The 23,455-nt window shown below is 40.1% G+C and overlaps 1 long non-coding RNA gene across 2 annotated transcripts in view; it reads right to left on the bottom strand.

Moving 5' to 3' along the window:
- LOC140693351 (uncharacterized) overlaps positions 1-23,455 on the bottom strand; it is a 50,469-nt gene that overhangs the window by 12,327 nt on the left and 14,687 nt on the right. The window contains exons 4-5 of one of the 2 annotated variants that reach the window (XR_012069108.1): positions 1,572-1,746; positions 1,299-1,395 (exon numbers count right to left, since the gene is read on the bottom strand). This is a non-coding gene — a long non-coding RNA (uncharacterized lncRNA). Of the gene's footprint in view, positions 1-1,298; positions 1,396-1,571; positions 1,747-7,293; positions 7,370-23,455 lie in introns of those variants that run through there. The other variant, XR_012069107.1, reaches the window with a different exon arrangement.

Raw genomic sequence — 23,455 nt, forward strand, 5'->3', positions numbered from 1 at the left:
AAGAGGTCAGATTCCCTGGCAAAGGGGGCCTATGGTTGCAGATGTGGTTAAGGTTGCTAACCAGTCGACTCTAAGAGAGACCAGCTGGATTATAGATTTGGGCCCAGTGTAATCACCAGGGTCGTTAAAGGAGGAAGAAAGAGGCAGAAGAGGGGAGAGAGGAGAGGAGATCTGACCACAGGTTCAGAGTCAGAGGCACACAACCATGCTGACCTTGAGAATGAGAAAAGAGGTCACAGGCCAAGAGACGCAGGTGGTCTCTGGAATCCAGAAAAGTCAGATACAGGTTCCCCTGAGGCCTTCAGAAAGAGCCGTGCCAACACTTTGACTTCAGCAGGCTTCCGCATTCAAGAAAACTACAAGTTTAAATTTGCGTTGTTTAGTAGAGACTTTTTCTTTTCTCTTCCTACTACCATGACGTTTGGGGATACTTGTTACAACAGCAACAGAAAGTGAATAGAGTAAGCTCCTTGAAATGTTCAGAAATTGCAGATAACACTGGACTGTCCACTTTGATGTGGGATTGGGCTTATGTGAAAATCAAAAGGACAGTGTGACCTTTGCTAACATCTGCTTTTCTCATTTTAGGAAGAGAACAGTAAGTCAAAACCTCTGTTGTTATTATTTTAGACAAGTGTCTCTTAAAACTTTATGTAACCCTGTGCCTTAGGACCCTAAGAGAGTCTCTTCTTAGAAGAACATGGATTCAGAGAGATAGTGTCTTACATCTGAGTCCCACAGTGGTCTCTTATTGGCAATGAGAGCTTGGGCATATCAGTTACCCTCTTTAAGCCACAGGATCTTCATTTGCAAAAGGAAGATAAGAATAAGGATTGTTTGGGTGATTAACTTGTACACACACACACACACACACACACATACATATATGTACAACATTTAATACAGTGACTAGCACATACTAGGCACTCAACAAATTCCTGTTATGGATTTTTAAATGCATATATAAAAGGAGGAGAAATTTGCAGGAAATTGTGGGAAAACTAAGTTCATGGCCCCAAAAAGGGCCATCTCTCAATGGGCTCTGATCAGTCAGTCCCCAGTGGTGGGCTAATAAGCAGAGACTATAGCACTTGGGGATTTATGTTAAACATAAAAAGGAAGGTATTTAAACATAATTATTAAACATCAGGTACGTTTATACTTTTGGCTGGATCATCTTATCTGGAGAGATTTAATAAGCAGAGAGTCTCCACTGTTCTAGAGATGGGCATGCAGGAAAATGATGTGGGTGGGTGGGCCATTCTCACCCACCCAAGATCACATGACTGAGTACTCACGGAATTAACACCTCTTGTATGTTATTACAGATGGGCTGTCCTCCCATGATTATTGTCAGCTGTGTCATCAGTTCAAGGAGACATCACATGGGTCACACTGGAATATTAGAAAGAAAATCTCATTTAAATTTTAGATAGCTCTAACATGAAATAAAGTCATTATTTTATGCCTAAAAAAATCTAAGGAGCAGAGAGTAAAGACACTCTGCATTGGGCAACTAAGAGAAAACCTGAAACAGGTTAGATTGTCAGAACACATAGCTGTATTCACACCTCTTCATTTCTGTATTTTTACAGCCAATACACCAGATCTCATGGATAAGTCACAAATCTGCCCTTAAAGAATGTGATGTAGAAACACGTGGAGTAGTAGTTGACAAAATGGAACAAGAACACCTTCATGGCTGGGTTGTTCTCATAGTCAGTCTGGTCCTTGGGAGCTCTGCAGCTAGAATAAAGAAAAGGTAAGTCTGTAAAACTGTGAACGGCTTTGAGACCCTAATCAAAGCCACGGACACATGAGTTAACACATTTAATATGTGTGTGTGTGTGTATATATATATATATACATATATACACACATACACACACACAATTCACACTGTTTTCATACCAGCTGTTTTGAATTTCTTAACATATCCACTATGTTAATTCCAACTGTACACACTGTTGTAAGAGTTTCTCCCACTAAGAAAGTGATATCCCACAAGGCAAAAAAAAAAAAAGTCACCTGTTCCTTAAAATTTATAAGCACAACAGTATCCAATGGGCAAGAACTGTCCTCTGTTAGGTGTAATTTGAAAGAAAGCTACTTCTAAACATCCTGCTAGATAATATTCTCTTGTCTCCCTGAAAGGCAGTAAGGTAGGACTATTGAAGAAGACAAACAAAACACGGGGCAACTTGCTAGAAGCATTTGGGGAACATAAAACGGGTCATCCTCCTAGTTCAGAATTTGAATTGGTCTTAGTATTTTCAGAAGATGACCACTGAGCAGACCACTGGGAGGACCACCCAGCCACATGCAATGTGTTGGAAGCACTTAACTTAGGCCGCTAAGCCGCTGGGTGGGATACAAGCCAGAGAGAAGAAACATTTATTATAGAAGCTGCAGCTGATGAGAATGGAGTTACACTAACAGGAACAGCATGGGGGGAAGACACATAACAGTGTGATTACTTGTCCTCTCCGTAACGCGCAAGCAAATCTGCCACTGGAACCACGACCCTCTTCCACTTATTTGCAATACAGAGACTATTTACTTTCAACAACAGGGTACATTATCTAATGTAATTGAAATTATTATTAAGCACTGACATATTTACACAGAGCTTGGACATTCTAAAGCTTCCTTTGTCCCTTTTACTAATGCAAAAATGGAGCTAATTCACTTCTCATATAGGCTAGAGAAAATAGGTTTGCAGTTGAAGTTAACTAAAGACTGTAATGTACTGCAATTGAAGTGCCTAAAAGATAGTCTCTGTTTTGACCTGGTTCTAAAACTGGTGTAGAAATTATCTCAGCTGCAGGAGGAGCTTACCAGAGTCAGTCATCATGATTGCCACTTTCTCATATATGGCGTTCAGGGTCACCATGATGATAAAACTGATATGGGAAGCAGTGATGGGCGTGGCCCACCTGCACAGTCAGGTACTTTTGGATTGGGTCTGTTCCATTCAGGTTCTTGGGAAGTTTTGCAGGAAATACAATGAACACTGAAAGTCCGTAGACAATGATCCCAATAACTGAAACAATGGTTAACAGGACCTGACAACCCAAGAACCCAGCAGCATGAGACTCACTAATGATCGTATTTTTACACAGAAAACTTGCCCCCAACCCAGCTTAAACAGAAAACATGCATGTGTTGTAAACTTCACATAAACGTGAGAAGTGATATAAATCGCACGTAAATGCCATAAGAGACGTGAATATCAGTCATGTTAAATTTTAGGGGAGGAGGAATGAAAGATGTCAAAAAGAATGAGTGCATCCACTAATGTAACACGCTGGCAGCAGGAGCAGCTGTGTGCAGGGCATAGGGAATATATGGGAACTCCACTTTCTGTGAATTTTTCTGTAAACCTAAAACTGCACTAAAGAAGGAAGCCTGTTAAGTATATTTTAATGGGTGAAAATGGGGTAACTGGTGGCATGATCTTTTGGAGGGAAGTCTGTGATAGCAGAACAAATGAAAGTAGCCCTTCTACATCTGTAGAATTACTTAGGTTATGAACTAGTTGTAACCCATGAAGGGGATATGCTTCCTTTCAAGGGAGAACCTATCACTGATTCAGGGGTCAGCAGGTGCTAGCTGTCGTCTTCATTCTGAATAGGACCAGTGAAGCTGTGGACATGCCCTGAGGGTAATAGTGGGAGTGACAGCAGGTCTCTGCTGATGAAAGCTTCACATGCTTTTCATACTCCTTGAGATCTTGAAATGGCAGGTATTCCTACTCCCTGCATTTGCACAAGATTCATGTCCCTAATCCACAGTAGTTTTGACTGTGTGGACCCAAGGGCAGCGGGGGTGTCTGAAGCAAAATTTGCACGTGGCTAATAGGGTTTCAGTTCCTCACTAGGCAGGTTTTTTTTCTGGCCACTGAAGAATGAACATTAAAGATCCCATTTTTAAACAGTTTTCCTTCCATCTACCTTCTTGGTCATAGTCCAGAAGCATGTACTCAGTGTCCCTGGCTGCTCCTGATGGGTGCCCCAGAGAGAAAGCTACAAAGAATGTTAATTTCAGGACTAAGTGAACCACATCATGTTATTTACAGTAATAGCAGGCGGCTGGCTTGCACCTGCATGGGAGAGCAGAGGGAGTGTTTACAAGCCCCTCCTGGAGCCACACTCCTGCATCTGGATCCCAGCTCTGATGCTAGCTGTGGGGCCTTGTGCAAATTTCTTAACCTCTAGGGGCTTCAATCTCCTCACCCATATAATGGGGAGATAATAATAGCAATTTATAGGACTATTGTGATGAGTCAATTATTTACTAATTGTGAAAACAATTGGAACATTAACCGCAGGCATGTGAAAAACTCTACCTAAGTATAAGCTATGAATATGGTGACCAAAGTCTTAAAAAGGTGTTTTTTCTTAGTTTTTAAGCCATCAGTTTGTAGAGAAAGCATTTTATTTTCTCCTCTACTCTCTTTCATCATCCTTTTCTTCACAGTTAAGTCTTCATGCTTGTGAAAGGAATAACTTTTTGGTGTGTTTGTGATTAAATGTGAAAATTAGTTAAGGCTGAGAAAGATGTATTATAGAAGGTATATTAAGCCTTCCTCTCTTGTACAGCTCATATAGGCCATTTAAATAGTATGCATTTTTTAAAAGTCTGCATAGTAATTTTTTAATTATGTATTAAGTAAACATAATAGTTAAGAATGCGTAAATACTTACTATTGCTTCAGCACACATCTATTTTTCAAAATCCTCACAATCACCCTGTGGGGAAGGTAATATTATATCTCTTTTACAGATGTGGAAATAGAGCCACATGGAGATGTTGCAATTTGCCCCAAATGAAGCAACTATTAAGTGAAAGTACTGAAATACTCAAAGAGCCCAAAGACACACTAACTGTATAGCACTGTCTCCTACATGGTCTGTAAAATCAATTCTAATTCATTTCAGAACTTTTACAAACTTGACACATTTCCATTTTTCTTCCAAGCACTTAATGGGTTCACTATTTCTTAAGAAACAGGAAAGCTTTCCGTTCTCCTTCCTCAAGTTTCTTCTTATTTATCATCTTTTCTGATCATAAATTTAACATTTGCTCATTAAAGAAAATTTGAAAGTACTCAGTAGTGGACAGAACTGCTGTCCTGGATCTGTCCCCAGTCTTAGAAGAGGACCCAGAACTTGCTTTAGGATAAATAACCTCCCTTTTGTTTTTAGTCCTGTGATTTAACCTCGATTGACCCACTCTTTCTGAAGCACCAGAAGTAGATCTCAGTTGGTTTAAGACAAATAATACCCCTCATTGTATTGGCCTTGCACATGATTGGAGAATTGGCAAATAACCCAGGAAGAGCCACTATTATGTGAGGAGATACATGCTGGTGCCCATGTGAAACATAAGCTTCTTCTATCAAGAGAGGAAGCTGCCAAAAGAGACCTGTCTTGGTTTGGATGGATGATCTGGGATGCTGCGTGCCTAGAAGCATCATGCTGAGACATCTTTGGACACAGAATGAAGACAGGACAAAAGCAGCCCTTGACATCATCTGGGCTAGAGTATCTCTCCTTGACTGAAGCCAGACCTCAGACCTGAGGTTTTCATTTACAGGAACCAATAAATCCCATGGATCCCCATTTCTTGGTTGTTGTTTAAACACATTGGAGATTGATTTTGTCACCTACAATCAAAAGACTCCAACTCTGAAAATGAATAAAAAATAAAATAAGAATAATGCTTCAACCTATAGACATAATTCCTTCAGAATGGTGCATTGTTTGTATATTACAAATCATTTTATATATTAATTTAATTCTCCAATCTATCATAAGCGCAACACTTTGACATGTCATAAAATATTTTCATGGACACACTTTTTCATGACTGCATACTATTCTACTTTGTGAAGAGTTGGAAGAATATTTTGGCTGAGATTTTATATATATATATACACATATAAAAGTATGTCTGTGACTTGCATCCATACTGACTTTTCCCTGCCATTTTGAAATAATTCCTGATTAAAAGTTTTTCAAAGCTGAATTAGTGGATTAAAACATATGAATATTTTTGACTCTTGATATCAACTGCCAGACTGCTTTCTAAGAAGGCTTGAGGAGTACACCAGAAATTAACACAGCATTGTAAATCAACCATACTTCACAAAAATTATCCAGTAACCTAGGCATGGGATTGGTGATCACTGGCAATTCATCCTCATAAACAGAGTTGTGTCACTTGAGAAGTGGAAAACTATTTCATTTTGATGTGCACTGAGTGAATTACCATTGAAGTGTGACATCTATTTTTTCTTTTGCGAATGTGTGTTCATCTTCTCTGCCTTCTACGCTTCTGAGATATTTTGATGTTACCTTTGAAGTGATCTGAACTCTCTATGTATTGAAGGAATTAGCCCCTTGTCGGATTTGTAAGCAAATAACATTCTCTGGTGTTTTGTTTAAAATTAGGATGCTCTGATGCATGGAAATCTTTGTATAATTTCCTCTGATACTTACTGTCCATCTAGAGGTTGTATACTCATCCATATTTATTTGTAGTTTTTTTTTCTAATTGTGTTACTTTTTAAATGTTTCTGGAATTTATCACAATATATGGTTCACTGTATGATTTCAATCTTTTCTTTTCCCCCAAGTAGCTAACAAGTGTTTCATTCACTGAATAACCTTTATTTATCTCCCTGATTTGTAATGCCTTCCATCTCTTATATTAAATTATTATTGATATCAGAGCCCATATCTGGACTTCCTGCCTTATTTTATAATCTGGCTATTCTTGAACTAGTAAAACTCTCATTATCTTATTAATTTTTATATTACTAATATGATTTTATTCACAATAAACCCAAATCAATTTTATAACTTCTGATATTTTGGAGATATGATCTTTTAATCTAGAATCATGTGATTAAAGCACCTTTTATATCTTTCAGTAGTTTTTACTTTTATTTTTTGATAGTTCCTACTATCCTTTTGTTAGGCTATTCTTAGACATTTTACCTAGGTTGTTACACTTGGAAAATTTTAGAAATTTAATGCCTCCATCTGGTCTCTTAATCAGACCCTGGAGAATCCTAAACCACTGATCTGATTTGAACAAATGAGGTGAAAAGAATTGGGGGAAGCACTGTGAGCAGAAGAGACTGTGGAACCTCCAGAGCGGCGCCCTGCATTGGCTCAGATGTTCTCTGGAAAAAGTTTCCTCTATGAGACTACATAGTTCCCAGCTTGACTTTCAGTTTTCTCAGCATTTCACATTAGATTTTAAAAGTCTGTGGCAGGTTCTTACCCAGAAAAAGAGCACTTGCGCAAAGGGTTATATGTATACACTTTCCCCAGGTGGTAAAGGGAACACGCTCTTCTTCCTAATTAAAAAAACAAGTTTAGTCAATCAAGGGATTACACCAATGAAATGATATTTCTCCTAACTGGTCAGTAAATCCTAAACATAATATAAAAAAAAAAATTTCAGACATAGCCTCCTTGTTTGTAAATGCATGGGTTTTTTCCTGTTTTTTTTCCTTTTCTTTTCTGTTAACGATGTCAAACACACAACAAAATATGTACAGTGTTCGTTTTAATACTATTTTTTGAAAATGCACATGTGAACAGTAAACTGTTTCCCTGCCATGGTCTGAGCACCTGATGAGGCCAAGATTTAAAGCTCTATTCCTTAGCTTGCCTTTGATTTCAGAAGTGAAGGTAGTGACAGCTTAGGGTCTGTGCAGGACAGAAAGAATCACAGTTGTCTGCAGCTAACTGGTGTCCACTGTGTGTTTCTTGGTTGAGATTTATGTGTTAATTAGCTACAACTATGACGTTTAAGAGTTTCCATTTTAGAGTTTATATTTAGAATTTTTTAAGAGATGAAATCAGCAAGAATCAAGATTTAACTGGATTATAAAACCAGATATAGTATAATAATAGCTGTAACTAAGTACATGGCCCTTCCTCTGTGCCAGGAAGCCTTCCAAGTAGATTCTATACATTACTTCGACCCGTCCTTACCACTGTCATGAAGAAGCAACTCTCTTATTCTTATTTTATAGGAAACTATGGCACAGAGAAGTTAAGTTGTCCAAGATCACTCAGGAAGCAAGCTGCTGTGTTCAAATATGAATTTAGGCAACTTCATTCGCAAGATCTCACTACCACAACGCTGGCCTCTCTAAACAATGGAGCATGCTTTCTCAAGTAAAGTAAAATACTTCAAATAAAAAACTAAAAAAAAATAAGGCAATTTTTTAAATAAGGAAGAATGATAAAGTTAAATGAGTCTTCATCTTCAATTTTTCAACAAGCATGTCCCAATGAAAATTTAAACTTATTAGCTTGCAAAATTAAATTTAAACTTGGCAGTTTAAATGACCAAAAAACTTCTCTTCAGTATTTTTTGTATGCTGCCAATATGATAAGTTTTTGTTTTTCAGGACTCAAAAGCATTATGAACATCTAATTTTGTCTAAGATTCAGCTTTCATCTCTGAATGTACAGTCTTTCACCAACATATGCTTTTACCCCCATCTTCAGTTGTAAACAATGGGAACTATTCATAATGGGGATTATTAGAAGCTTATTACATTGTAAAAGACAAATGTCACTTTCTATTGGTAGCTGAACCTCATTTTTTTCCATTTATAAAAAGAGGAGTTTGACCTGCTCCCTCCATATCTTTTCAGTGCCAACATTCTGTAGATCTGTGATTCAATTTATTAAATCTATATTTGGAGACATTTTCAGATACTCCTAGTAAAAGCATTTTTTTCCCAAGAGTTATTCATTCTCACAACCTACTGTCCTGCTGCTGCTGACTGCAAGCACCATCAGCTCTAAATTATCTCAGCTGATGGAAAGAAGCAATAATACAAATGACTGAAAAATCATCTTTTCATAGCTCTGGAATGTTGATACAAAGATATACAGTTTTATTTTTTTAATTTTGCAGCAGGAGTGGCAGCAATAAATTTACATTTCCAGTTATGTAAAATGACTAGCTCAAACACTGCTCAAACACTGATGGCACCTCAACAAATGTTTCCCTGCTTCTTCTACCCTTTCTCTGACTTTAGGATGAGAGCCATGCTGCTTTGTGCACATCCCAGTAGGAAGGGGGAGCAGTGACCGGGACTTAGTTCAAGACAAAGGGGCACCTAGTCTATGATGAAAAGGAGGCCACAATAATGAAGGCGCATTTAAAAAAATGGGAGTCAACTATAAAAACCAATTTCTCTTTCCTTCTACATCTATGTCATTGCAGCTAATTTATATTTTGCATTTTTTATTGGTGTCATGAAAGGATACAAATCAATGCCTCTTTCCATATACACTTATACCAGTCTTTTTCTTTTCCCCCTTTTTACTGTTATTATGAAGGAAGAACCTCACTTCTCTTCTGTGTCCACCATTCCAGGCAGTGCTCCTTCAACTTGGCTGCACATTAGAATAACCAGAGGAGCTTTAAAAACTTCCCTATGCCAGAATGCGCCCCCAGGCCACTAAGTACAATCAGAGTTTGCAGTGATGGAACCCAGGCACCAACATTTTTTAAGGTCCCCTGGTGATTCCAACACGCAGCCAAGGCTGACAAGTCCAGAAGTAAACAGAATAAAGTGCATCTAAACAGCGCCCGCTTTTCCTGGGTAATCTCATCTATCTCCACGTGGGGACACCTCGCCTCCTATTCTGGCCAGACTTGTTCTTCCTGCTCAACCGTCTCCCATTTGTACTCAAGTTCTGCCTGGCACCGCTTCCAGAACTCCAAAAGTAAGGTGACTAACAGAGAGACAGAACAGCAGAATGTGGATCTTCAGTGATGCCTGATGCTTCAGAAATCTGTACTTAATATTTATTACACTTAACACTTTGGTAAATGGTTAATAAAATCACATTTTATTTATAGGCGATACTAAAGAAAAAAATGAGTTAATACCTTTTGTTTAAGAAAAAAGAAAATGTAGATAATTTATTGAACGTTTGGAAACAGACTAGCTCTCTAGCTCAAGGGAAAGTTATTAACGTGATGGTCAGAGGCAGGTGACTGTGTCTGATGCTAAAGTACCTGCTACCAGCACATTATGCCCACTAAAAACACAAATATCGGGGGGAAGGGTGGGTATAGCTCAGTGATAGAGCACGTGCTAAGCATGTACAAGGTCCTGGGTTCAAGCCCCATTACCTCCATTAAAAAAAAAGTAAAAAAAAAGCACAAGTAACGGTCACAATTTAAAAGCACTGCACGGTTCACCATCCAAGCCTTCTCCTCACATCCCTCTGTCTCTTCTGTCCAAAGGACCTGAGGGTGGGGAAGGGGATGAGAATGCTTTAGTAGCCCCTGCATTTCTATTTTCCACCACCCCAGTCACACAAACTTAAAATAATATTCTTAAATATGGAAAACTGCCATTTTTCTCAATCATCGGTAATGTAATTTTTAGAAATCGTCATTGTGTTTTAAGACTCGTAACTTTAAATAGTAGACAAAAACAACATGAAATGTTAATTGAAAATGTGGCTTCAGGGTGAATCCCCTAAGCCCTTCTTCCCACCAGACTGTTACCCCTAGGCCCCAACTCTAGAGAAATTGCAGAATAACCACTGTGTCCTCCACCATTGTACCTGAGTCTCTACAATGCTCTGAGAATAAAGAGGAAAAAGACACAGTCCCTGCTTCCGGGAGCTCCTAGGTGCAGAGGACTCATTGTGAAATGATGGCTGAGGAGGCGTGTTAAGAGGGCTTGGATAACAGTCAGCAGAGGGTGCTCGGGGCAGGGAGCCGGAACTGTAGCCAAGGCTCTCCCAGAGGAGAGAACCACTGTGGTGAGCTCTGAGATGCCCTAGAATTGATCAGGTGAACTTATAATGTTAAGGCCATTTCTCCCTGGGGAGCTGCACATGCAAAGGAGGGAGGCCAAAGAGAGCCAGGTCCCTTCCAGGAACTGCAAATAGTCTAGAAGCGAGCACAGGGTGTGGGAGGCAGGTGAGGCAACCAGGTGGAGAGATCACAGGGGCACATCACAAAGGACTCTGTGTGCCTCCAAGGTAGAGGAGACATGCAAAGTGATCTAGAAAGAGACAAGATAGAGGCAGGGAGGACTATTGGCAGGTTCATGTGAAGGCCTGCTGAGGCCCTGCCAGGAGGAGAGAGAAGAAAACATTTCAGCAGGTGGACGGATTGGCCACAGGTGTGATGGAAGGGCAGGAAGAGGTCAAAGATGCCGGCCAGCTTTCTGGCTTTGGCAGTGTCTAAATTATAGTGCCATTCCCTGAAATAAGAAGGGCAAGAACCTCCTAGAGGAAAACATAGGCAAAACATTATCTGACATACATTTCAAAAATTTTCTCCTAGAAGAAATAAAAGCAAGAATAAACAAATGGGACCTAATGAAACTTACAAGCTTCTTCAGAGCAAAGGAAACCAGAAATAAAACAAGAAGAAAACCTACGGAATGGGAGAAAATTTTTGCAAGTGAAACCGACAAAGGCTTGATCTCCAAAATATATAAGCAGCTCATACAACTCAATAAGAGAAAAATAAACAACCCAATCCAAAAATGGGCAGAAGACCTAAACAAGCAATTCTCCAAGGAAGACATTCAAATGATCAAAAAGCACATGAAAAAATGCTCAATATCACTAATCATCAGAGAAATGCAAATCAAAACTACAATGAGGTATCACCTCACACCAGTCAGAATGGCCGTCATTCAAAAATCCACAAATGACAAATGCTGGAGAGGCTGTGGGGAAAGGGGGACCCTCCTACACTGCTGGTGGGAATGCAGTTTGGTGCAGCCACTGTGGAAAACAGTGTGGAGATTCCTCAAAAGACTAGGAATAGACTTACCATATGACCCAGGAATTCCGCTCCTGGGCTTGAATCCAGAAGGAAATCTACTTCAGGATGACACCTGCACTCCAATGTTCATAGCAGCACTATTTACAATAGCCAAAACATGGAAACAGCCTAAATGTCCATCAACAGGTGACTGGATAAAGAAGATGTGGTATATTTATACAATGGAATACTACTCAGCCATAAAAACCGACAACATAATGTCATTTGCAGCAACATGGATGCTCCTGGAGAATGTCATTCTAAGTGAAGTAAGCCAGAAAGAGAAAGAAAAATACCATATGAGATCGCTATTATGTGGAATCTAAAAAACAAAAACAAACAAACAAACAAAAACAAAGCATAAATACAGGACAGAAATAGACTCATGGACAGAGAATACAGACTTGTGTTTACCAGGGGGTTAGACGGTGGAAAGGGATAGACTGGGATTTCAAAATTGTAGACTAGATAAACGACATTACACTGTATAGCACAGGGAAATATACACAAAATGTTATGATAAATCACAGAGAAAAATTGTGCCAATGAGTGTGTATATGTCCATGAATGACTGAAAAATTGTGCTGAACACTGGAATTTGACACAACATTGTAAAATGATTATAAATGAATAAAAAATGTTAAAAAAAAAAGAAGGGCAGGAAGAGGGGCAAGTCATGAGAGGAGACAACTGATTCAGTTCTGGCTGAGTTCCTGTGGGCTCCAGGAGAGATGTGCAGTAGGAAAATAAAACTCTAGAAATCGGGAGAAAGTTCTAGGCTGAGCCAAGTAGTTTTACTGTTTCAAGAGGCTAATGGGTGTGAGTGGACAAGCTCACAAGAAGTGTATAGGGATAGCTCTCACCCTCCTGCATATGGGATGCATTTGGGAGCCTTTAAAAAATAGTGCACCACAGCCTGGAGTGGGGCCTTTGTACTGTTTATTATTTTTTAAATACTTCTTTTCTTTTTGTGGGGAGTATTGAGCATTATTTATTTTAATGGAGGTACTGGGAATTGAACCCAGGACCTCTTGCATGCTAAGCACGTGCTCTACCACTGAGCCGTACCCTCCCCACATTTTTTTGTTTTTAGACACTAGCTCTACCGAGCAGTCAGGGTTGAGAATCAACCTGCAGAGAGCAGAGAGCCTTGGGGTTAGAGAACAAGGAGAAGCTGCCCAGAGCCCTGTAGACCCCACCAGGGGCAGCCGGAGACGCAGGGAGCCTCAGAAGTGCTGTGAGGAATGTGAACTCAACACTCCCCAATGGCAAAGATGACAAACATGTTTCAAGCACCCACTTCCCAGCAGTGTTTGTTCTGACTTTACTAGTTTTCCAGTAATACTGAGTGAGAATAGAAATTATCTGGACACAGGGATCAAATTCAAATGCTGATTATGACCATTATTAGCTGCGTGATTACTGATTAAAAGTTACTCGTCTGCCACGTGTAAAACGGGGGACCAAGCACCGTGCTTGTGGGCTGATGTGAGCGTAATGAAATGACATCTATAAAGGCGCTCCTGACTCTCAGAAGTAATTGCTACTATTGTCCCCAACTGGGACACCAAGAAACAGAGGCACAGAAAGCTTCAAACATTTGCCCAAGATGAGGGTTGAGGTCAGGAATCAAGCCAATGACTTCTTGGATCCAGAGCCCAGGATCTTCTTACGAACAACATGGCACTGCCCAGGCTCCCTGCTCCAAAACCAGCCTCCCTTTGGCTCAGTTCCATGGCATCTGCGCTGCACAGATGTCCTCACTGCCTGCCTGCCCTCCCGGTGTCTGACCCCGGCACTCCTCCCTCTGCCCCACATAGCGCTTCCTTGGGCACACCATCGCTCACGAGGCCATTGTTGTGGCTACTCGGATGTTTACACGGAAACGCAGGTGGCAGCCCAGCTTTTTGCTATACATGCTGCTGTCAGTGGAGGCAAAGAGCTCACAGTTGGTGGGGGAGGCCACTTGTGGTCTCCTCCTTGGCTGGAGAGCTGGATGAAATCCAGTTTCCCTTTGCAACTTAGGCATCCAGCATGAGAGATATGTAAGGCCATCTGGCCTCTCAACATAGAAATGATGCCCCTGCAGTCGTTCTTAACATTGTAATCTCCTGGCTCCACCAGGGAGCAGAGGCCATGGCCTGTTGTCCACCAAGTTTTGTTTCCTTGCACGACAGCTACAATGGGGTGAGTTAACACCGGACCAGAAATTCTACAAAGCCCTCGTGTACTATTTCCTGACACTTGCAGGTCACCAAAATACCCCAGATCCTCCAAGTAAACCACTAGTAAGAGGAACTGAGCTGGCTCGTCTCTCAGACCCCTGAGGGCAGGACTGATTTGGCCTCTCCTGCTCTCGGGATGATCCGTTCTCCTTCTGTGTGCCCTTCCCCGAGTGAAAGGGACTGTTCCTTGTTTATGGGCTAGGGAGTATTTGTGGCTGTCTGATCAGAATCTTCAAAAGTAGAGCTCTTGGTGAGAGTGGAAGCATGGCACCCACGTCTCATGAGCTCAGCTACTCAACAGCCTCATCTAGCTAAGACTGTAGCCAAAACCAGGGGTCCATGCTGTTGAGTGTTGGGTCTGGAGAGCAATGCCTTCGCCACTGAGAAGCTGCCCCACCACTTTTGACCTTGTCCCCATTGAGAGGGAGGTGACACATCCATGGGATGAAAGCCACGAGGGCACTAGGTCACTGTGGACCAAGCTGTGACTGGCCGGTCCTGCCCCCCCATGTGACCCATGTTAGCCTCAAGTGCAGAAAATCCCCAAAAAGACCCCTGCTTGAGTGAATGGGTCACATATAAGCCAACTGTTCTCGAGCCGCCTAAGAAGCAACACAGTATATACAGTGAGCCACCCACTCACTGAAGTCCCCAAGGCTCACAGCTCCCTAATGTGACACCAGGTAATCCCAGCAAACAGAAGACCCTTAGTTTATAATTGACTTGAGAATTCTACTACCAACACTGCCTTCCACCTTCCACTTATAAAGTTCTTTCCACTCTGTCCCCTGCTCTGCAATTGTGCAATCAGTCCAGAGCTCCTTCATGAGACAGGAGGGAAGGGGGCAGGGCACAGCCATTAAAAGAATGGCACAGCCATTAGCACCGAGACGGTGGAAAAGTCAACTCCCAGTAGAACTTGAGCTTCAATACACACTCACTGAAATACAGCAGGATGCTAAATGGCACTCCTACAGGTGCCAGGACAGGTTCAAGGCTGACCATGAAAGGTCAAAGGGTGAGTGGTGGCCCAATTTCTGGTAATCGCAACACCTTCCCCAAAGCGGTTGGAATATTCCTCCCACTTATTAGCATATGAAGATACTGAGTGCATAAAAACTAACAACCACACCTCGTGGCTGCTCTCTCTGCTGAGGGAGACAGCCCACACTATGTCTGTGGAGTGTGTATCTACTTTTCTTTAAACTGGAGCACCCAACCCTCACGCCTCATGGCCTTTCTGTTGCCTTCTGAAACAGCCCACTCTGTCTGTGGAGTATATATCTCTCTGAATAAATCTACATTTACTGAATTGTGGCTCTCTCTTGGATTCGTTCCTGTGCAAACCAAGGACCCACACATCACGAGGTGCATCTCAGGGACCCAAATAAGACCTGGGATACGGCCATCCTCTCCCCCACATTTTCCTGTATCATACATTCCTTCCCAAAGGATCTCACCTTGTGCACTCCAAAGTAGACAGCACTCATGTGTCCTGACCTGGATCTGCTTCTGCGTTTATCATTTCTTATGTCCACTAGAACGTCATCTTCATGAGGACAGGGATTTGGTTCTGTTCACAATGAAGCACCAGCACATGACAGGTGCTGGAGAAGTATTAGCTGAATGAATGAGCTGTGGGAAGTCCTGGGAATTCAACCTGGAACTCCTAGCCACTTGGGCCCCAGCTGACTCCAGTTGCTTCCTGCTACTCATGGCTGACCTCTTGCCACCACTCTCTGCTCTGCCATCACCTGAGCCTGGATGAGCTGAGATGAGTACACACCATGGAGAGCATGGTGAATGGTTCACGTTGTTGCAAAACACTCGCCCTCTGACTGCCAGGGGTTACTTAGGATGGACAAACTGAAGGGAGCACCACGTGCACCGCCCTACCCTACAACTCACTTGAAGCACCAGAACTGCAAACATGGGAAGCGCTGGCCCTTTCCAACCTAAGGAGAGGGACTATGGATGAGAAGAGGGTCTCTGTCAACTAACAGTCTCTTTAAAAGCCCAGTCTTAGAAAAGCTCTTTAAAGACACTTTTGGTATCTTCCTTGTGTTTCGGTAATCCCTCTAGATTTTGTCATTTTAATCTATGCATCAGAAATACAGATGCTCTTGAAATCTCTATTGATTTTCAATGAAGAAAATCCTCAATTTCCTTCTCTGCTAGGAAAATTACTGCACTTTATATAAAAAAAAGCAGCTTCCCTTTTCAAACACTTAATTTCACAAGAATCAGTGAAGCAGGACATGAAAATCTCGCTGTGCTTTATCACCTACTGGTGGGCAGGAATGAAATGAATGAGTACTGATCTCATGAGACGGCAAGGCTGGGGCTGTCTTATTCCTGCTACAGATGGAAGGGTCCATATCTGTGAAGGGGAGGAAGGACCAAGGATGAGAAACCAACATTTACTAACCCGTTTCTCTTTTTCAGAGTCTCAGACAAAACACTGTGATTTTATAAACAAAACAAGAACATCTGCACCCTTTTGAAAGCACGTTACAACTTTACTACTACACACGGCACTCTGTCATTGACCTAAAGGCGAATGACAGACAAGAAATTTGCAGGGATCTTATTCTGTGCTCATCCCTTTTGGTCTTTGGAAACTCAGGAAGTTTGCCTCCTCTCCCTGAGTGTCGTTTTTCTCATCTTTCAAATGGGAGTGTAACAGTCATTCATTTGCTCAGTGTCCATTCGACAACAGGAGACGGCTTATGAAAACAATAATAAAAAAAAGCAAAACAGCAATTCTGATCTATGCTTCTTCCTCCTCCTCCCTGAACATGAACTTACAGGCTAAAATGGCATCTTTCACTAAATCCCGAACGTAAGGAGCAGTTCTGATAAGGAAGTCACAGGATTGCAGGTGTAACCGAGAAATGACCCAGTGAAAAAGAATGAGTTGCCAGCAAATCCTCAAAACCCGTAAGGGTGCAAACCCTGGGAGTTACAGCCATGGGTGGGAGTTCCTTAGTTCCCCATTTCACAAAGCCGAGAACTTTGCAGGGCCCATGAAAGACACAGATAGCCCAGTAAAACCACACCATGTTTTGGAGTACACCGGGGCCACATCGCTGCTGACCTGCACTGCTGTGTGTCCCAGATCAAGAGCCCTGGACGGGGGTGACTGTGTTTGAGGCTGGACAAGAACTTCCTGTTCTGTCTCTTTTACTCTCTCTCTTCCTGCAATAAAACAACTGGTAGGACTCTGGTGGGGAGCACTGCACCCACATTCTCTGGGAAAGCACACACCAGACAGCTCTAGCTGATCTGAGAGAGGACTATATATACTCCAAAGTCAGGCAGAAGGCTGCCTGTGGCCTTGGGAATCCAAACTAGCTTGTCCTGTTAATCAGGATATTACACATCTAAAGAAAGTGTGCACCAGATGAAGACGATGCCTTAGACAACATCGGTGGTTATGTCCAGCAGTGTCTAAGGACAAGTCATGCTCTGGTAGACGGGAGCATTTTGGTTGCTTTAAGAGTTTGCTACTGAAGGGCCAGGACATTTCATTGGGACTTGAAACTCCAGACCTCTTTACTCACAAAGGCAGACAAGTTAGGTGAGCCAGGTCAGCCTTTATTCCAACTTCCTAACCAAAATTCTATGAGGTCGAAAATATATTTCTCAGACACTTCTGCAACAAGGGTTCCAGATGTGGCTTTAAAAATGCCCATCAGAGACTGAGATTTGCAAATATTAACTACTATATATAAAAATAGCTAAAAAACTAAATTTCTTCTGTATAGCACAGGGAACAATATTTAATATCTTGTAATAAACTTTAGTAAAAAAATATGAAAAGGAATTCATACATATATATGTGAATATGAAGGACTGGAACATTGCGCTGTACATCAGAAATTGACACATTGTAACTGACTATACTTCAATTAAAAAATATATATATATATTGCCCATCAGCAGCATCTGAGTGTCACTGAAAGCAGAAACCCAGATGAATGGAGGCAGAGGTGGTTGGAGGAGCTACGTTATTTTGCTGGGGTGGATGCAGCCGGCATGGCAGAGATCTAGAAGGAATGCGCACAACAGCCACTCACTATCTGAAAGTGAGTTAGTTTAACAGCTTTCTGAAATCCTCACCGCCCCTCCTGATGAGCCAAGTGTCTGGCGTTTCTCTGGAAATCACTAGGCGCAGCCTGGAACTCAAAGGTAAAAATTAAAAAGTGCAGTCAAGTAGCAAAGAGACTGGCAGGACACGTTGGACAAAAGTAGGTCAGAGTCAACAAGGAATGGGGAGGGGATAGAACGTGTGTTGAGGACCCTGAATTCAGGGGTGGATTGTCTATGTTGAGTATTCTGAGTCAGTATGATTAGATGGATTGGTGTGGACTATGGACTAAAATGGTGGCCATCGTTCAGATAAGTGTGTGATTTGGAGTATATTTATTTGAGGAGGGGTTTTTTTTCCCCTTCAACATTGATCATTTCTAGGGAGCAGAAAAATATTCTGCCACACAACATATAAGTGGAAAAGAGATGCTATGGGATGATGGTGGTATGAAAAATTTCAGTACTGCAGTTTCAAGCTTTCCTTAATGAGATGCACAGCAGTAGGTACTTAAAATAAAATAAGGTACTTATAATAAAGACATCATCATATGTACATATCATTTAAGATACACATATGGTACTATAAGTGGGCCTGAAATGTGTTCTGCATTCTAAAATCCGATGAAATAAAATCAGTAGTTCAATATGCCTGTCGGCTCTAAAAACATGATGTAGCTCATGATCACAGAAAGCAAGATCAGCTAGGAAATTTGAGATTTGTCGTTTCCAGTGTCAAAGTTAATATTTTTTGCTTTACTTAAAAAGCATTTTTTTAATTAGGTCTGTCAGCATCCATTGGTATATGGGGTTCAGTAGATGTGTTCAGATGTTCCAGACAGTGAATCAGAGCAAAGACTGAGGTTTAGACAGTAGTTAAATGCCTCACCCGTGTGATCAGCATCCACAAACTGCTTTACTGAAAATCCTTAAAAGTGAGAACTTCATTAAAGCAACGATAAGTGAGGGGAAAAAATAGCTACAGACTAGTGGAAGTTTTGTAACGTGTAACAATGACAAAAGGCTATTCATGAGCATATTTTTAAAAACCCCTACACTTTAATAAGAAAAACAACAATCTGACAACAGGTTGTACACTGCTGTAGGAGAATCCATGCAGGTGGACTCTTATGTGAATGGGGCTGGAGCTGTAGAATTAGTTAGTCTTGCAAGTAACTCAGTTAAACACAAATGCAAATGGGATACACTTCTAGACTATCTGAGTAAACATCTTGGAAAACTTACTCCTCTATGAAGCAATGACAATGGCTTTGTAAAATTTGTCAAAATTAACCTCTGTAGAACTCTGGAAATTAAACCAACACTTCCAGCAATTCGGGGAGTCTTTATTTGAGAAAAAAAACCCAGCTAAATCTCCATAAAGATAGTGAGTTTTGAGGCATTGTAACTTGATCTACCCCATCCCTGTATCCTCACCTAAATGGTGGCCTTTATAAGCAATAGTCTCACAATCAAGGTAGGGGCAGAAGTGATTTAAAGTTACCCAAAAAATCCGCCCCCAGAGAGCTGTCACTATGTGACCTGTCACAAACTCATGCTGTGCAAACAGCCTGTCCCCAGAGTGTGTGTGGGAAACAATCAGCAGTGAGTATCTAACATTACAACTGCCTGAGGCAGTGGGACCAGTAGAGGCTAACTACGTGCTGACTAGGAAACTTAGAAGGCAAAATTGATTAATGAGACGTTCTGGGGGTGAAGGTAGGGTTAAAAAGCTCCAAAAAATTCTGAGAATTGTAGAAGGCAATATACATGTGTGGCACATGGCAAGGAAAGATCTGAGAAAATCCTAAGCCTTCAACTCTGGCTGAACTTGAGGTTCTGCATAAGCAAGAACTAAAGGATACGGAAGAGCTGCTGACTGCATGCCGGTGCTGAGGGCATCCCTCAGCACGTGGACACACAGCCACCTGGCAACAGCTCAAACGATTGTCTCCAGGCATTGAAAGAAATCACTGTCCAATCATTACTACAGTGATGACAACTAGGCTTTCTTCACACACACTGATCTCATGGTCATGCATGATAAAGAAAACAGACTTTACAGAATTTGTTCAGGAAAGTAACTAAATAAATAGCAGCAGCAGCAATGACAATGAAAGCAATGATAAACCCTGGAGATGAGGAAAATCAGGCTTTCAGATCTGCCACATTGTAATATTTTAAATGTCCAGCTTTCAACAGAAAATTACAAGATGTACAAAGAAACAGAAAAGTTTGGTCATAACAGACGGGGAAAAAGTAGTCAACAGAAACTCCCTGAGGTAGCCCAGACACTGGACTTACTAGACAAAGACATAAATAAGCAATTACACATATGTTCAAAAAACTAACAGAAACCATGCCTAAAGGATTAAATTATGTGCTCATCTCATTGTACAGAGAATAACAATAAATAAAATTTATAATAAAAACCAACTAGAAATTCTAGAGATACAAATATAATGACTAAAATAAAAACTTCAATAAGTGGTTTCTCTGTAGATATGAACTTGTTGAAGAAAAAGTCAGTTAAATTAAAACTACTGAGATTTCCCTGTCTGTGGAACAGAAAGAAAAATGAATGAAAAAAAAATGAACACTGTGTCAGAGATAGGTGGGACACCATCAACAATACCAATACACACATAATGGGAGCGCCAGAAGGAGGGAGAGAAAAAAAGGGGCAGAAAGAATATATAAAGAAATAATGGCTGAAAACTTCCCAAATTTGATGAAAATATTAATTTGTACATCCCAGCAGCTCAACAAACTCCATGTGGTATAAACTTAGAGACATCTAAAATAGGCACATCAGATTCAGTGTGTCAAAAGACAAGAATAAAGTATCTTGACAGCCGAAAGAGAAAAGTGGCTCAACATATAGAAAGGCTCCTCAGTAAGACAGTTGATTTCTCATCAAAAACCATGGAGACCAGAAGGCAGTGGATGGTATCATCAAAGAGATAAAAGGAAAAGACTGTCACCAAGTATTTTATAGCCAGCAAAATGATTCTTTAAAAAAATTAAAGGAGAAATTAAGACACTCCTACAAAAACAAAATCTGAAAGAATCCATTGCTAGCAGGCCTGCCCTACAAGAAATACTAAGGATAGTCCAGCAGGTGTAAATGAAAGGACACTCGCCTGAAAAATAAAGAGCACTACTACATGAGTAAAAAAATAAAACAGTATAAATCGGGCATTACATGTAAATGTTTTGTTCTATTTGATGTAAAGGACAACTGCATAAAACAATACTTATGAAACTGTGTAGATGAGCTTATAAATGTATAAAGGTGCAATTTGTATGAAAATGACAGCATGAGGAGGGGGAGGGAAAAGACTGATACCAAAGCAAAGTTTTTGTGTACTGTTGAAATTAAGTTGGTATTCATGTGAACTAGATTGCTTTAAAACAAGATGTTAATTTTACTCTCCAGGGCAATGGAAGAGAAGGAGGAGGAGGAAGAGTAGGAGGAGGAGAAGAAAAAGATAAAATAAACAAATTAAAATGGCACACTTGAAAATGCTTACTATGTACAAAAATGTGTAGTAATAGAGGAATGGGAAAAAAAAGACATATAGAAAGTAGACAGCAGTTGTAACTTCAATCTGATAAGAAATTACATTAATATAAATGAATTAAACATTCTAATCAAAATACTAAAGGCAGAAATAAATGGAATAGACAATAGATGAACAACAGAGAATAATCAACAAAAGGAATAGTTGGTTCTTTGAAAAGATCAATAAAATTGACAAATTTTATCTAATACTGAAAAAAAAAGAGAGAAGATTCAAATTACTAAAATGAGAAATGAAAGGAAGGATGTCACTACTGCCCTTACAAAAATAACAAGGAATATAAGGGAATACCATGGATAATTATATAGCCAATAAATGAGATAATCTAGATGAAATGGATAAATTCCTAGAAGGACATAAATGACTGAAGCTAATTCAAGGAGAAATAGAAAACTCAAATAATCCTACAGTAAGTAGTGACTGAAATAGCAATCCAAAACATTCACACAAAGAAATGCTAGGCCCGTATGGCTTTACTGGTGAATTCCATCAAGTACTTAAAGATAAAACTAAAACAAAAACAAACAAAAAATGCTTCACAAATTCGTCTGAAAATAAAGAGGTGGGCACACTTCCCAATTCATTCAATGAGACTAGTATCACACTGATACGAAAACCAGACAAAGGCATCACAAGAAAACTAAAGACTATCTCTTATGAATATAAATGCAAAAATCCTCAACAGAATACAAGCAAATCCAAAACAGTAACATATGAAATAGACCACTATTAAGTGGGATGTATCCAGGTATGCAAAGGCAGTACAACATACAAAAGTCAATTCATGTAATACACCATATTAATAGAATAATGGATAAAAACTAGGAATAGAAGAGAACTTCCTCAACTTGACAGAGAACATCTATGAAAAACCTGAAGCAAAGATCATACATAATGCAGAAGCACTGAATTATTCCCTCCCAAAATCAACATTGTACTAGAAGTTCTAGTCAAATCAATCAGACAAAGAAAATAAAGCCTCTAGATTAGAAAGAAAGAAATAAAACTGTTTTAATTCCAGATGGCATGATATTATATATTGAAATCACAAGGAATCCACAAAGTAAAAATAGAGAGAAAAGAAAAAAAAATCCTCTTAGAATTAATAACCCAGTCTGACCAAAATTGTAAGACACAAATGAATATATAAAAATTAATTACATTTCTATTCAACAGCAGTGAATAATCTAAAAATAAAATGAAGGAAACCTTTTCATTTACAATAGCATCAAAAAGAATAAAATAATTAGTAATATTAAGAAAAATATGTGGAATACTGAGAAAAATATCTGAAACATGTATATTGAAAACTAAAATACTAGTGATAGAATTTAAAAATGACCTAAAATAAATGGAAAGCTCTTCTGTGTTCATGGATCAGAAGCCTTATTATTGTTAGGATGGCCATTGTCCTCAAAATGACCTATACATTCAATGCAGCTCTGGCTTTTTGGCAGAAATGAACAAGCTGATCCTAAAACTAATATGGAAATGCAAGATACCCAAAATAGTCAAAACAATCTTGAAAAAGAACAAAGTTTTGAAGTTTCCAAATTCAAAACTCACTAACAAAACTGTGATCCATACAGTGTGATACTTGCAGAAAGGACAGAAAAATAGATTGAGAGAAAAGAACTAAGAGAGCATAAACAAAGTCTTACACACAGCCATATAATTTTTGACAAAGGTGCCATGACAATCCAATGGGGAAAAATAATC

The sequence above is a fragment of the Vicugna pacos genome, unplaced genomic scaffold, assembly GCF_048564905.1.
Source record: "Vicugna pacos unplaced genomic scaffold, VicPac4 scaffold_19, whole genome shotgun sequence".
NCBI lineage: Eukaryota > Metazoa > Chordata > Mammalia > Artiodactyla > Camelidae > Vicugna > Vicugna pacos.